At 33.9% G+C, this 15,942-nt stretch overlaps 1 protein-coding gene across 1 annotated transcript in view; it reads left to right on the top strand.

The window, feature by feature from the left end:
- The first annotated feature begins 7,022 nt into the window (after nucleotides 1-7,022).
- Nucleotides 7,023-15,942, top strand: part of LOC123701492 (neurobeachin) — a 310,024-nt gene continuing 301,104 nt past the window's right edge. The window contains exon 1 of the mRNA XM_045648984.1: nucleotides 7,023-7,043. The gene's annotated coding sequence lies outside the window, so the exon portion shown is untranslated. The remainder of the gene's footprint in view (nucleotides 7,044-15,942) is intronic.

Raw genomic sequence — 15,942 nt, forward strand, 5'->3', positions numbered from 1 at the left:
TACTAGTATCGTATATTTGTTATTTACCAATGGATTTTAACGATAGTTTCTTAGATAATACTACGGTAATAACATTGCTAAAACTACACTATAACGCTTGCGTGGTCACTTGGCTTGATGGTTAGGTATTCAATAACTCGTTTACTAGCATTTGTAATATCAGTTTAATAATAAAAATAGTATAACTCGTTTTAAATCCAATTATTGTAAAGACGTAGAGAGACATGTTATATATTTAAGTATTAATCTACTTCATCATTTTTTTATGTATATATTTTAATTATATAAATCTTTACAAATATACCAAATTGTAACAGAATTTCCGTTAGGTATTCAATAGTAAACACAAAGACATTTATTAGAGGCTTTAATTAATTTACAATGTTTGGAAGTTGGCAAGTGTACGAACATTAATGTTTAAAATGGCTATCCTCCATTGGCAAAGGTAATTTAAGTTAGGCTCCTCATAAAAAGTAAAAACTATTGGACAAGTTTTGTCTGACAGACCTTGAGCGGGCTGGCGTCGTGCCAGGCGCAGCGCGTGGTGTAGCTGGCGAGCGGCGCGGGCGGTTCGGGAGCGGGAGCGGGTTGAAATTACATAGGTATATCTCTTTTGAATGAATTGGGAACATTTTGATATATATGAATCAATGTTGAATTATGGATGGTGTTGCCTTTCATATATAGGCTTTGATAGAGATATATAGAAAATAAAAATGAGCATAGGAAAAGATAAACACAAACTCAAACATTGATTTACCTACTCATATTTTATTTTACGTCCTTGCGTTCCTTACGTATATCAATGATAAAAATTGTGTTTCTCCGTGTTATAGAACAAAATAAATATCTCCAATTAAAATAAAAACTCAGTATTGATCAAGTAGTCGCGTCGCTTTCTTCGTGATCACAGTCTTATGGTTAGGCATAAACCTATTGTGCCTGAATGTCCCCGAATGCTGTAAAAGATTTTAATTCTCATTTTCGAATATTGTGCAATTTATCTTTGGATTCCGTCGGGTGGTAGTTGTATGCTTGGGAATCTTTGTCTGCATGTGATTTGGTAAATATGATGGATAAATATGCGATTTCATAGCGTATAAATTCTTTACTTTTTTCTGTATTGGCTGACGTTCCATAAAACAAAATATTCTACTATTTAACTGTAAATAAGGCAAGTGTATATAAATATTGCTTATTATAAGATCATCTTTTATTCTTTTTTACTGTTTAGTTATATACCTACACGAGAAGTGAATGAGCAATATTTCAGCAACAGACAGAAAGAGGCCTGTCCCTGACTACACACGTTTTGAAGTCGGCTTAAAGCTTAAATAAAATGAGAAATAAAGCCGCTGTAAGCCGATAAATCCTCAATGGATATTTTTCTATCATCTCTTTATTAAATAACATTACTTTATCACTTTTTATATTCAATTATTTTGTATACAAAAAACTGCGTGACATATAATATAAAGTGATGAATAATTTAACAATAAGTAATAAGTACAAAGATTATTAATAAAGCATAGAAATTATAGAAAATACGTATTTTCGGCACTATAAATATTTCTTTAGAAGCTAGGGTTCGACAACCACTAGAAAAATAATTTGCGAAGAGTATTGATGTGTTGCAATGTCTGGGTGTTCATTTATGTATGTGAATGCTGCAGTGTGTTTATCAAGTATCTAGTTTCGTTTGCGATTGAAGTCGGGAGACAAATAGCGGTAATTTACAATTGGCTGTGATGCACATCCGTCAGAGCGAAGGATGTTCAGATCGGATGTCGAGTGCGTTGCACTGCTGTTTAGAATCAATACTGAAATGTATTGAAACTTGCTATGGGTATAATAATTGTATATACAAAATTAAATAATTTATACTAATATATTTATAGTCACTCAGGTATAGTTTACATATACATATATATTATTTAGAAAATATGAATTACTTGTGTAGTGGTAACCTACAGGTTATATGGAGATTAGTCTTATAACATAGAGCTATTTGGAAAATGTCGCCTTACAAAGGTTCTTGGAAATCTTCTTGGAAATTTAACATACAATCAACACATTGCGGATATTCATATATATGTATTAAATATCAAGCCACGTTAAAGTGATGTTTAACTCGTCAACAAAACTATGCAGATGATATCAACCTATTAGCTCTCCATCTATTTTGATCTTCATTTAACCCTCCTCCCAGACACCAAGTTTATCAAAGAGCTGTTTGACTGTTGAACTCGAATCGAGCCGTGGAACTTGAGATGCAAAAACTTTAATTGGAGCTACAATATTTGAGGGCGCGGCTCGCGAACTATTTGAGCTCGGGTTCAACAAGTATCTCTAGTACGTAGCTATGTTGTATAGTAGGTACAGGTGGAATAGGGGGCAGCGTACTGGCTGTGGAAAATAATATCTATACTCTGCATTTATATTATAAACATGAATATTACTTTAACGTCTGTGAGGCATGGAAATAACTCTTTTACGGATTTGTTATGTATAGGTATTTTGAGATATTTTCGATAAAATCATGAGCCACATTTTTGACAAAAATAAAACTTGAATATCATAAAATTTATCTATTTCTAATCTGATTACTACATAGGTCGATAAGAAAGAAATACATGCTTCACAGCGTAGGTCTACTTGCATTTCATGAATACCAAGATAACATGGCTGTCTAAGAAGTCGTATTTTTTTTCGTATAAGGCTAAATAAATTATCGACACAACGAGTGGTTTGAGGCCCGGTAAAGTGGATTAAGGACCTCACCGAGGGCCCTTGTCACGGTCGGGATCTCGCGTGCGTGCCCTTTCTGTCTTTTGTTCTGGGATAATTGATGGATCTGTGATATCTACTCGATTATCCTTTATTATTTATAAAAGTGTATTTATAGGTTACAGAGGTTAGCTTTGAGCATTAGCATTTGGCGACGTGTAGTGTAAGAGAACGTTCTGCCGTGCCCTTCTAATAAGCTTTTGAGATTGTTATGTAGATAAGTAATAATACATTTATTAATTTATTCAAATAGACTTAACAATTTGTATTAAGATGTCGAGTAAAGTATTGTAGGTGCTATTTCACGTGAAATATTCCATGGAAAGATGCCGGAAAGTAACGCATTCGAACTATAACACAACATTTTTCTGAAGTGGAGATGTCATTCTGTCACCAAGATTTGTACTTAAATGGATAGATAACTATAATATTGAACCGTCGCTTCTACAAAGTTATTCGAGGCTTCCTCTCGGCATTCCTGCCACGTGCGACCATTGATTGCCTCGCACAGGTGGGGGGAGGGGGGAGGCTGATGATCTTATGTGTATGTACCTACCTAGTGCCTACTTCATAAACAAGCCACTGAAATTGTATGGAACTCCTTGATTGGAATACGCCATTAAGATAGGTGACTCTAGTAATACAATAGAAGTCTTGTCGGTACCCAGATACTCATGTTTTATGCAATTGTTTTACTATAACGAAATTACGTTCGTGAAGCAGTCTTCAGAACGATTGCACGTATCTATTTGAAAATTTATCAATTGATAGGCCTCTTATTCATTAAGAGGTGTGGAGGGTGTGTATTCTACATAATGTATCGGTAATGTTATTGTTAGGTTAAAAATAATAATTAATACAAAAATTATGGAAATAATTAATTTCAGATCGTGCATTGATTTCAATATTTAAATTAATTGAAATGAATTAAAATTAACAGTTACGTTGTAAAATCATTAATTTCAATTATGTTCTGAGCAAATTTGTAGTTTTAAAATTGAAAAACGTTCACAGTAGATAATGAAATATTACATAATATAAATATTTAATTAAACGCGACGCAATCAAGTAATTACTCGTGTGAAATCCAATCAAGTATTTTGACCACATGGTGCACTATATAATATGTTTATATCGCGGTTGTGGTGTACACTATAAGGGTTTATTTATAAAATAATTTTAGTTTTTTTTATAAGAATACCTGAAGAAAGAGCCTATAGTTTTGCAATGTTTCAGCTACCTTAATCAAGTTTGACAAATGCAAATATAGACGAAGCTGTGCAAAATATTACTACTAATAATAAAATTTATATGGACGTTTAAACTTTAAATATAGGTATATTGAGTGCAAATTCAAAAACAGAATTGATTTCAAAGGGTTCAGAATGGTGGTTTGTAAATAAATAAACGGTAAAGCAATTGCATTATGTTTAAAACGAAATCAAATTAAATAAAAATAACTGCGTTAAAAACAACCGACTTCAAAAACGGAAAAGTAATAAATAAAAAAGATTTGATATTATTAATTACTACATATTATTTAGATGTGCTATTTACTAAATAGGTTTGAAGTCGGTGCCAAAAACTAAGCACTTATGCACCGACATCATACCTTTTTAGTAAATAGCACATCTAAATAATATGTAGTAATTAATAATATCAAATCTTTTTTATTTATTACTTTTCCGTTTTAGAAGTCGGTTGTTTTTAACGCAGTTATTTTTATTTAATACTTTTTAGTGTATTTTTCAACACGAATCAAACGAGCCCAATCTCGATAAAGTTGAGTCAATATATTACTGAGTTCCTATTGCCACCTTCCGATTCCATCATCAAATCAGCTCTATGTCATGATAATGTTTCATCGCTATCCAATTTACATACGTATACAAAATTTCAGCTCAATCGGTTACCGGGAAGTGAATCAAAGTTACTTGCTACATTTCAATTAAGTCATCGAGTACAGACAAAAATGCTCATAAAATAAAAACTACTGGGCCTATCCCAATAAAATTTTTATGGGACCAATTCGACACCATCCCGCATCGAATAAAAAAAGAATCACGTAAATCGGTTAAGAAACCTCGGAGTAATCGGTGTACATACATCTAAAAAAAAAATAATAATAATAATATTCACTTTTGCGATTTCAGTGCGTTTTCACTTGTTTACAAAGGTAATAAGCCGAATGTCACGACAAATTGTCAAAAGAAATTACCTTTTCCACCAGTTTTATTTATCATTTTATTCCGCATAGGCGTACCGTAGTTCGCATTGTTTATGTACAGGGAATGGGGCTTGTTTCTGTTAGAACTTAGAAGTCAGATAGTTTGACTTTTAGGGCTATTTGGGAAAATGCGTGCGGCACTATTTGGAATTTTTTTGTTTATAAATTTGGATATCTAGTGAAACTTATTTTGATTATTTGATAGTGGTACTAAGATACTTCTTTAATTACTGTTATACTTGTTTTCTTTAAGTAAAAGAGCAATACATTATCGTGTCGATAATTACCTAATTTGATAAATCTGACGGTATTCACATAGAAATTACAAGACCTTATCCCAGTAAAATCACAGCACATAATCGGTTGACAACTTAACACCATCCCTATTCCCCTATGCGTTATTAAGCAGTAAGCACGTGACTGCTAGTTTCTGTAGCTATGCCTTTAGGCTATAAGTAGTGCCTATAGGTAATCTATTCTGTGATATAGGTATCTTACCGGTATGGCTGCACTGCTCTGGTGCTAATAGCAGTTATATCCAATATTGTTATATCTATTTACCTATGTGCTTATGAAATAAATATGTTTCTCTATATTTGTTATCAATAAATTTAATAGCCAATGTTAGGTATATTATAGGTACTTTTTTTTTGATGTACACGAATTAAATATCATAAAGTTTTGTGTCGATATTTAATAGTGGGCTTTAGCAAATAGACAGAATAAACATAATTTGGGCCATTTTGCATTTGAAGCATTCACGTTCAGGTCAAATATCCGGTAGGTATGAAATTGGCCTTAACGCAAATACAAACCATTTAGAAACTTCATTAATTTGCTAACCGCTAGACCTGATAGAATTATTTCCATCAATCATTTCTTTTATTAGATTTAATATTTATTTACATCCAGCTATTAAATATCCAATTTCAAAGTCAACAACATCTTGATATAATTGTTTGATTGAATTAGAAAATAGAAATTGAAGTAATATAATTCTAATAATATTGAGGCGCCCTTTATCTAGAAGTATCTGTCTGCAGATTTTATCCGTTATATATTTTTGTGTCCGTGGATTAATATAAACCTTTCTTGGAAGACCTGATTAATCATTTTGAATGAATATAAGATTGAAACCGAAATCATTATTGGATTTTCATTGGTTTATTTAAAGCTGAATATTTTGATAGGTATTTTATTTATCAAAACATGTTATTTTTATTAAAGTTGTAATAAACGATGATAGAAAAAAACTATTCAATAAAACATCGAGATCACTATAGCGGTTATAAATATACCATTAATGTGTGCAAAGATAAACGACGGACCCAAAGCTTCAGTGATAAATGATGGACTGCGGTTTTGGAAGGAAAATTCCCTCCCCTATACAAGTTTACTATTATGTTTCACAGCGCAAATGCGAGGTGCAGTGACCGCGGGCTAAACATCGAAACTGTTGTTTGTCCTGGCCACGTTACGAGCCTTTGAGTCTGACCCACAAAGGGACACGACCATTCCACACATTTTCGTCGCAAAATAAAATGCTTTTACAGTTTCGTCCAGGGTAATAACTAACTCGCCTCGTTTAGCTGCCCAACGACCATCTAAATTACAAAAGGCGTGCTTCATCATTATATTTGCTTTTGAAATACGCTCGTTTCAATGGCCAGGCCAATTAAGATATTATTCGTTGATATATTTTAACGCGAAATGTCAAGTTCCCTTAAGAACTATCGAGTCTTGCAGGCCGATACGCTCTCGAGGGGATATCGCAGCAACCCGTCGATGGCTCGCGTCTCATTAGCTTTCCCAATAAAATAATTGAGAGATTTTCCCGTAGAGATGAGATAAAGTGGGGTGCGGGGGCGGGGGATGCCCGGGAAACCTCCAGTGATCGGCCGCCCGCCCTGGCGCTCGCACGCAGCCGCCCGGCGTGGTACTAGGATAACATAACCTCTATGTGATGTGTCTTATCGAGTGCTGTGTGCTCGACTCTTTGGGGATTGTGTTCATCGGTGGACGTTGAATGGTTTGAACAGTTAGAACGTTGTTTAATTAATGGATAACTTGCCCGATACCGCCGATAAATAAAATCGTTGATTATAGTTAACGTTTTTTCAAATACAGAGCAATTAAGCCATTTTTTCGTAAATAGTAGAGTGAGCTTAAAGAATTTTAAATAAATTAGATAACTATTTACTCGTTCATGAAAATTCCAATTAACCTAAATGTACCTTAGCAAAAAATTTCCAGTGATATTTTCTCTTCAATTTTCCTGTAGTATGCGCTTAAACGCTTATACATATGGGATCACAACCACTTGCCAACACTTTGCCAATTTTGCAAGTATAAGATCAATGTCCGCAAAACTGGATGACGCGTAAGAAATAGTTTCTAGAAGAGGTGACACGTCACGGCCGCGTTCCCATCGGTTGCACGCTGGGTCACGTCCCCCGTACCGTCCCAAGCTCCAAACCAAAGAGCGATGCGTCGCATTTGTCCCGCGTCGCAATCAACGGCATCTTTTATCTTCATTGCGCGACTTTTATTTAATAAAACGAAGCACTTAACCTGAAAAATGTTTGTAAATTAAGTGATGTCTCGGTGGTAACCTCTTTGTTGCTCTATAGGCGTTTTATTTGAACTATTTTCTTAAAATGCGTGTTTTGTTTTATCTTTAATATATTGATAAATTAATCCTTAGCCATTGCGCAAACTATTAATTATATATTCAATGCTATTAATATATAATACGATGTATAGTTAATTATTCTTTCGACCATGCAATAGCCGTGTATTAATTTATGTACATATCGAAATTCGAGTTAATTTAACGTTTAACGTTAATCAATACTATATAATATATTCAGAACACGTACTATAAATTCTATTCATTCTAGTCAGAATAGTCGAATTTGACGAATAAACAGAAAAGCAGCAAATATATTTTGATCTGGTTACCACGTGAGCAATGCGGGCTCTATATGCTCATATAATAATAATGTCTATGTATAGGTATTGAAATGCAACAAAACCTCCATGAATTTATGTCTGTCCCTTTACAAATTGTTGTGTACTGTTTCATTATATTAAATAATATTGCACAATTCTGATTGAAACAATATATGTAATGGATTTATGTTTACCAAGCTTTGGAATCAATTTCATAATAGATTCGTTATTTATCTTCCAAATATCTACCAGATATTAAATTGATTTCATGCTGTGAGTGCGACTGATTTTTTGACTACCTGGTCAGGATAATACAGTTTTCTAGTGTCTGTTTAAGTATCGCGCGATTTAAAGTCAGAGATACTATTGTGAATTTAAATATATACGTACCAAGGAATACTAAGAAATATGAAAGGCTTTTCTTTTATATTAGAGATAGAATTTTTGGCAAGCAAAACAATATACCTACATTCATACTTCTACCTTCAAGGCGACGTGACTTACACGCATGCGTTAATATCATATCCATAAAAGTTATTCAAGAAAGTTCATTTCGTATAAAAGTATAACCTCGTAGCCTATTTATTCTCAAGACAAGGCCCATAACCACACATAATACGGGAAAACGCGAATAATGCCCGTATCCGCTATTTGCATCAGAAAGGGCTCGGGCCGCAATACGCTCCGTGTTTATACCGCCATCTACATTTGTATTATTCGCATTATGCAGTCTTGTTCTTGTTATTGAATTGAAGAGCTGTGGTGATTACGATCAGCCATCTCGTCATCGTATAGGCGACCGAATTGTGTTCTGTATTGCCTGATGCTTACGTCACGCGACCTTCTTGTCTGTAGTGCCTATCGGATTCATAACAAGTTTGTAGGTTAGATTAGATCGTTTCGGTAATTGAATTTTTTGTAGGTATTGGTACTTACTATTTTAATATCTGCTCTTGCAATAGCATATTTAATTCCTTGATTATATTCGTAAAAAAAAAATATTAATATAACAGCATCCATAAACGAATAAAACTAAATAAGAATAACTACCATTATTTGGACAAGTAGAGACTATATAATTTACGAATGTGTGCGTACTTTTGTTTTGGGATGTATCAGGTAACAGAGGGGAGGTTAAATTTCTTCTTAAAGGAAAAATACAATATAAATGTAAACCACACGAGACATCGAAATATGTAGAAGCAAGTTTAGATCTCAATTGTGATATAGACTTTATTAAGCAGTCAACTGACTGACAAAAATTTTAAAGCGTTCCTTTGTAGTTCAAATCCTTAAAAGCTGGATCTGGAGAAATAGCATTAACTAAAGCAAGCCAAAATAGAGAAAGAAGATAAAGTCAAAATTTTTCTGATAAAGATTATTTTTTATTTACTCCCAAAATAACGTATTCATTTTTTTTGTAATATTATTATACGTTTATTGAGCCAAGAACATTTCGTCTTTATTACGCTCGAACATGTACTGATGTATCCTTTGATATCGCAAAATATACAAAATTACTTCAACGTAACCCCAAGTATGTCGGGGTGAAATATGTGACAAAGTATTTTAGCATAGATAATATTATCGTTAGATACCTTATAAAGATTTCGGCGATATTTTATTATTGTAGGTATATTAAAACCGAAATATTCAACTGATATTTATAGAATTTTGTAGACTGTAAATTCAAGTAATTAATAAGAAATTTCCTGGATCAGCATGTCAGTCTACAGATTCAGGAGTAAAGTAAAGTAAAAGTAGATAAAGTAGATCTATCTATCTAGTAGGTACCTACTTTAAATAAATGAAGGGTAAACTGTTGCATAATTTGTTAAATATAATTTTCATATTAATAAATGTCAAACAAAAGCATTATCTTGTACATGTTTTCCGACAAGCCGTCCTCGATCGAACCCTCGTTGCGGAAGATTAACGAACGCTTAGTTTGATGATGATGCGTTTTTAAGTTTACACGGATCGCTACAGGATCGTGTAAAATGTGTATTATGGAGTGAATCTCTATGTTTTATATCATAAAATAATAATCGGGTAGGTTATAAGGTGTATAATATAATGATTTATTAATCATAAAAGAGAAATATACCAGCTGAATTGATAACCTCCTCCTTTTTTTTGAAGTCGGTTAAATGAAGAGTGAAAGGATAGTTCTACTCATTCTAGTATCAATTAAAAGAGTATTTCAACATCTTAAAATATACGAAGAATAAGTAGTAATTAAATAGTTAATTGGTAAAGCAGGTAGGGAAAATGTTAAACGATTTTTATTCTTCTGATCAAAGGTATAGGTTTGGAATAATTTAAAAAAGGAAGATATCAGACATACAGAATAGAACTAGGTAATTAATGTTAATTGAACTGTGAAATAACCTTCGCTTTAGATTGTACCTGCAACTCAAACCAAACTAATAGCGAATAACTTAGTTCAGTTTGATCGTCGCACTATTAAAATAAAGTGCTATTTACTCAAACTAATATGTTATATAATAATTCTAAAATATGCATTTTGTTCGTGGAAGTTATGACGCTTATTTCGATTTAGATTTTTTCCTTTGATACAATAGATGCTTGGTTACAACCTAGTCTAGTGTACTGTAGTTTGTGACTGTGCATTACAAGCTGCCGGTTTATCCGCGAACGCTAGAAAGACGCTCAAAGATAACGCGTGACGTCGCATCAATCATCTCGACTAGTGTGTCATTGTCAGCGCAAGTGACGCCGCGCCACATAGCAATATCTGCGCTAATTATAGCGCCTGTCAGTTAACATCTACCGACGAACATATTCAGAAATTTAACACTACCCCCCTTTGTTTGTGTTACGTAAAATATATGGATTGTATTGCTTATAAATGCGATGGGAATTATTGTTTAGTAATACATGTCGACTGATTGAAGCTGTGGTCAGTCTGATGTGGTTGCTGTTACTGTATAATATACATATAATGAATATAATATAACTATAAATGTATGATTGATCATTTCCTTGTATAGTACTTCTAATGGTAAAATATTAGCCAATTAATTTTAAACATACAAGATAAAAGAAATCGTTCCACCGACTACAAAATCCTCTCAAAGTAGGTTCTACTCTTCTATACAATATTTTATTGTGCTCACAAAATTCTGAGAACATGATATAAACAACTTAATCGCTAAACCACTCACTGAAGATTTTATAAAAGCAAACAGACGCTGCACGGTGAACGATGTTTTCAGGCACGCGCTTATAATTGGAAATTATTACATGTTTTTACATAAAATGTCGCTTATTTCGCGTTTATGAAACATTTTAGCTCACACTTTATGCTCCCATTCAAGTAGGCAGTCATTAGAAAATAGAGCTTTCTTCTGAGAGCCGACTAAATTACGACCTTCGCAGTACCTTCGAGTTTACCGCTAACGCTAAGTAGTTCAGATGAATGAGCTTTTGTATAGAGCATACTTGCGATACAGTGGATTATACTCATATTTATAACATTTGAAAATAAAAACAATATTCAATAACGACTGTTTGAAACTATTTTATTACTTTATACGAGCCTACAACGTGTTACATATTTGAATTTGAAGCTTCTACTGTGATAACAGAGCGGTGAAAAATAGAAAAACCAATATTTTAAACTTCTCTCTCATGTTTAACAAATAGTTTCCATGGTTCACATTAAATGATAAAAACACGTCAAACATATGTTCAATAAGGACTTATATCAGCGGCTTAACGCCTTTAGTACACCGACGCGTTCGCGTGCGGCAGCGAATCTCTGCGAAACTACAGCGTAGCGAAATATCAGCGAAACGTTAGTACACAGCAATGTTTCGCAACTTTTTCGCATTGATATGCCATTGTCATTTTTGACGACTGCAGGTGCAGACGTAATTTCAGAATGTCATCTCAGTCAATGTCATTTTTAGCAACTGGTGACACATATACAACAATATATTTTTCTTATCGTTTGGGTGAATGCACCGTTTCAAAGATAGTAACTAAAGTATGCGAACAAATTTGGAAAATACTACAGCCAGAGTACATCCCGGTTCCTTCTACTAAAACATGATTGGAAATAATAATGGGGTTTTCCTAATTGCCTCGGGAGTATTGACGGCAAGCATATTGTTATTAAATTTCCACCTAACAGCGGCTCACTGTTCTATTGCTATAAAAAACGATTTTCTACTGTGTTATTGGCAATAGTTGATCCACATTACAAATTTACTAACATAGATGTAGGATCATAATTATGGTAAAGATTCCGATACTACAATATTTGAGAACTCATCATTTTATCAGCTTTTAAAAAGTTGACGGTATCTGAATTTGCCAGCTCCAAAACCTTTGCCAGGTTTCAAACAGACTACACCACATGTATTCATTGAAGATTTAAATTAGAAACCTTTCTAATGAGACAAGAGACGCAGCAATGAATGACAATGATAAAAAAAGATTTAATAAATCATTAAGTAGGGCACGAGTAGTAGTAAAATGTGCGTTTGGCATTTTAGCACAAAAATTTAGAATATTCTTGAGGCCCTTTGAAACAGATTTGAATAATACTATTAAAATTGTTAAAGCTGCAGTATACTTGCATAACTTATTGCAGATACAAGAAGGTGCACATACGAAAATAAACAATTTTCGGACACTTTAGGAGCATTCGTACCAATGCATGCCAATAGACATAGGGCAGACTTAGCAGCGCTTAATGTTCGATCACAATTTGTAAATTATTTCAAAGAAAATTAAAAACATAAAATGTATGAAATATAAACAATAAATTTTTTACCATCTATCAGAGTCTTTTCTTGAAGTTTTCTCCATGCTACCTCTTTTTTGTACGTATTTTTATAATCTGCGTGTCCAATTGCGTATAATACGGGATAATCTCGAATAGAATGCAAAAATAATTCAGTATTTTCGGCATCCATGGCCAATGATATTTTATGTATAGATACGTTATTATAATACTCACAATATAGTATATAAATAAACAAATAGTTGCCATGGCAATTGGCATTTTGGTACGTTGGTGGCGTATCTACCTCTTGTTTCTATATACATATAAATATATTATCTGTACATATATAATAAATCTGTAGAAGGGTCAATTCTGTACATTGAAAATATTGAAAAAGTAAATAGCAGGGGGTGTTACTGGATCGATACCAAACCCAAATATGTGATTAAAAAAATTTTTGTCTGTCTGTCTGTCTGTCTGTCTGTATGTGAAGGCATCACGTGAAAACTAGCGGTTCGATTTCGATGAAACTTGGTATAATTATACCTTATTATCCTGGGCGTTAAATAGGATACTTTTTATCCTGGAAAAATACATAGAAAAAAATAATCTTAATTTTTCAGTTTTATCCATAGACGTTGTTCCGTAGAACCGCGAACACACGTTGCGTATTATTATAGGCCTAGCCGTATTTGGGAATTGGGTCCAATAGATATTTATAAGATGTTATTGTCAGAGGTATTCAAAATGGATAAATAAACCATCCACGCGAAGACCGACATCCGCGCGGACGGAGTCGCGGGCGGAAGCTAGTATATATTATTTCTATATCACTTCTATATAATATCATTGTCCATGGACGCGAAAATCTGTCCTCACCGACAGAATGCGAGCGGACGCTATGCGATGCGAAACTCACGCGAAACTTCACTAGCGAAACTTAAGCGTCTGTGTAATGGCCATTTCGCAGTTCCTTGCGAAACAATACTGACAAGGACGCAACTATTTCATCTATCTATGTGCTAGAGTGAGACATATCATATGCGAAAACCTTCCATACTACTGACAGATTTTTCGTTTTTTCGCTGCCGCTCGCGAATGCGTCGGTGTACTAAAAAGGCGTAGTAAACAGCAATGTTTTCGCAACTGTTTCGCAATGCGTCTGTGTAATGGCCATTTCGCAGTTCCTTGCGAAACTATACTGACAAGGACGCAACTATTTCATCTATCTATGTGCTAGAGTGAGACATATCATATGCGAAATCCTGCCATAGTACTGACAGATTTTTCGATGTTTCGCTGCCGCACGCGAACGCGTCGGTGTACTAAAGGCGTAAAATATTGAAAAAACTTCGCCGAATTCGATTTGAGCTGTCAATTGTAAAGCCATCTCCGTGATTCGGCTGCGGAACTTTGCTCAACTCCGCCCGGTGTCGTCGTGGAGGCGTTAGGCTGTGCACACACGGACGTTAATTATTTACAAAATACAAAGATTGTCTTTACTTATACCTAAATTGTTTTAATCGCATTACGTTGCCTTGTGCGTAAAATCTTCAATTGCTTTTGGAAAATCATTGATAAATTACTAATAAAAACCAATTTATTCAAAACGTTACTACACACCGCATAGTTGTCATAATCTTATTTTTTATAGACGTGAATATTCATAATTGAATGAAAGACAAGTTTATTGTGAATTAAAAAAAAATACATTGTACAAAAAGACCACGTAATAACAAGCAGTCTAATTTTAGCAAAAGCAATTAATCACAGCTCGCTTCTACATAAAACAGCAAAATAATAATTTCGTCAAGGCTCAAATACGCATTAAACGGATCTACCGTTCGTCCTTGGGTGTGTACGCGGCCTAAGCAAACTGCTTGCTCGTCGTCAAAAACTTTGGAAGCTGTTCATCTGCTCCGAGCCTACCGTTGACGTCGGCGCGGCCAGGCGGACGTAATTGAGAAAGTTATCCGAGCGGCAAAATTTCTTTTAAAGACGCCTGACGGACGGGGCCCGGATCACTGCGACTCGATCGCGACTCGATCCCAACTCGATTCACTATTTAACTATTAGATAGTAGGCTTGTATGCACGCGTGACTGATTTATGTCGGCTCTTTAAGGGTTAAAGATATGACCCGAGTTCATATGTGGAAAATCCGATAAAATTAATGGTATCGATTTTTGTAACGTTTCTTACATTAATAAAATATTATATGTTGCTGAAATTTCTGTTACATAAGTTATTTGTGTAATAAATAATAAATTAATAAAATATATTTTACACACATTTCTAATTTTTTTGTGTTGATATGAAGTCTTTCCAACATTGTATAACTTTTAATACATATAACAAATATCTAATTTATATAGAGCATTTTATTAGGCCAAATAGATACGTAAACATAAAGCGAAAAGAATATTGCGTGATACACACATATAAAATATCCCGAATACAGCACACAAAAGGCCTATTGACATATATTTACGAGACTTGTTTGCCCGTCGTAGCGATTGTGGTGAATAATTCAGCTCATTATGTGTGTTTGTCGTTACGCGCGCGAGTTACACGCGTAGTGGTAATTATTACGATAAATACTAATTAACGACGTATTTGGTTGTTTCATTATCTATTATTATTATATGTAAGTAGAATGAACAGTACGTACGAAATGGTTTGTTGCTCTTGTTGGTAATTAGTAGCTCTTGCAGTGAATTCAGTTTGAGAAAATCTGTGGAAAAGCTTTTAAAAACATTAAGGATGCCTCTCCTATACCCTCATAGGAGGCCCGTGTCCCAGCAGTGGGAACGTATATGGGCTGATGATGATGATGAAGGATGCCTACATATACCTCAAACTAGACCATAAACCATATAGAAAGGTATTGTATATCTATTAAATTTCGCCAAAGATTACAAAGTTTATGCGTAAAGTAATCAAACACTCGCTCTTTGTTTTATATGTGTGGTAGGAATTATTAAAAAATCTACATTTTTTAAAGGCGAAAATTGGTTACAAACTGAAAATTTTTTCTTTTTCAAAATATGTTTTACATGGCATGTTTGCGATCGCTGCGGGGAATATAAAATTTTTGAGAGCTCGCCACGAAAAGTGAATATCATGCACCTTTCCGATATTGAAAAATGATTTTTTAACTGCTAGAATAACCTAACAACCGTGCTACAACAACATTGTATAGATATTCTGTGTTGTATGTT

The sequence above is a fragment of the Colias croceus genome, chromosome 21 (assembly GCF_905220415.1).
Source record: "Colias croceus chromosome 21, ilColCroc2.1".
In the NCBI taxonomy this organism is placed as follows: domain Eukaryota; kingdom Metazoa; phylum Arthropoda; class Insecta; order Lepidoptera; family Pieridae; genus Colias; species Colias croceus.